General features: G+C 44.3%; 1 long non-coding RNA gene across 1 annotated transcript in view; it reads right to left on the bottom strand.

The window, feature by feature from the left end:
• Positions 1 to 148: 148 nt before the first annotated feature.
• Positions 149 to 1,417, bottom strand: part of LOC116672589 (uncharacterized) — a 3,100-nt gene continuing 1,831 nt past the window's right edge. The window contains exon 2 of the long non-coding RNA XR_004327592.1: positions 149 to 895. This is a non-coding gene — a long non-coding RNA (uncharacterized LOC116672589). The remainder of the gene's footprint in view (positions 896 to 1,417) is intronic.

Genomic DNA, 1,417 nt, shown 5'->3' with positions numbered 1-1,417 from the left:
ACACACACACACACACACACACACACACACACACACACACACGTCGCCACATCAACATACACACACACACATATCAACATACACACACATCAACATACGCACACGCGTACACCTGTCATCAAATGCATGAAAAAAACAGAGCTTTTAAAATGGTTGCGTGGATTTACTTTATTGATGGACGAAAGGGGGGAAGAGACAGTACATGAGTTAACGACAGAAGCAAATTTACAGTAAAAGCGACACCAAATAGGCTTCTGTTTAAAAAAAATGTAATTTAGTTAAAAGATGTGATGTATTTCTTGGCTCTGTAGTCATCCGAAGAAAGAAGGATCATCCCTTGGCATTCACCGCGTGCCTTAATTGTAAGACATTAAATCAAGGTCCGCTGTGAACACGGAGAGACATAACCCGCTCGTACGTGTGTGTGTTTTCATGCATGTGTGTATGAACGTGTGTCCAGCCTCATTCACGCTGCTGCGGGGAAACGGCCACACACCTCGATCCTTTCCCTAAAATCTGTTACAAATATAATCAAATACTTTTGCAGCCTTTAACGACTTTGTTGTATGACTAAAAGCTATTTTGGGATGTCAAGTTTGGCCAAAAGTTGAAACAAAATAAAAATCCCAAGCACGGGTCCAAAGAGATCAAATCCTCACCCGGTTGTTGTGCAGGCCTACCTTATTATGTAAAAAAATAACAACATTCAATTGGAGGAACAAGAAGTTACGGTTACAGGAATGACTTAAACGCAAAACAGCCAGTAGGTAGTTTTGCGGGCAAAGTGATGATACGTCCTAGGCCGCTTTTGCAGGCGAAAAAGGACTCCGTTTGATCGGCTGCTTTGTCCAAAATCGCAGAAAGCGTAAAAGTCCTCCATTATCCCATAATGCACCTACAGTACAAAAAAGAAAAGACAAAATGCGTCATGAACTTCATATAGAATTGCAGATGACAAAGTATCATATTCCACAGTGACCTATTAAGAAAAGATCAGTTGGCGTCCATAGAACAGAAAAAAGCACTGTCCACGTCCAATATATTGATTTCCTAGTCACACAACGCACGCATTTTTTCCTACTAGCACACATACAAGCCTGCAGCCTCTACTTGCGGGTCACACGTTAAAACTGCCGCAAATCTCGAACGGGGCAGTTGAAGAGCCTTGGTATGCGGTTGTCCAGAACACAGCGGTGCTCTATGTATATGTGTCCCTGCACGCGCTTCCACCAACCGCAGAGTGACCGGGACACCGAACAGTGCAGCTCGAGCCCAGCACCGACACCACTTAGATGGGACTGATCTCTCTCTGTCCGGTCTATTCCTCTGACTTTGGGATTAATGGTGCTCCAGCCAAACAAATGAGGCATCTGCCTTCAGCACAAGAGGATTGGGATGAGGGAGTGGGGGTGGAGGA

This window comes from Etheostoma spectabile, chromosome 22 (genome assembly GCF_008692095.1).
Source record: "Etheostoma spectabile isolate EspeVRDwgs_2016 chromosome 22, UIUC_Espe_1.0, whole genome shotgun sequence".
Lineage (NCBI taxonomy): Eukaryota > Metazoa > Chordata > Actinopteri > Perciformes > Percidae > Etheostoma > Etheostoma spectabile.
This window is presented reverse-complemented; position numbering and strand designations above follow the sequence as displayed.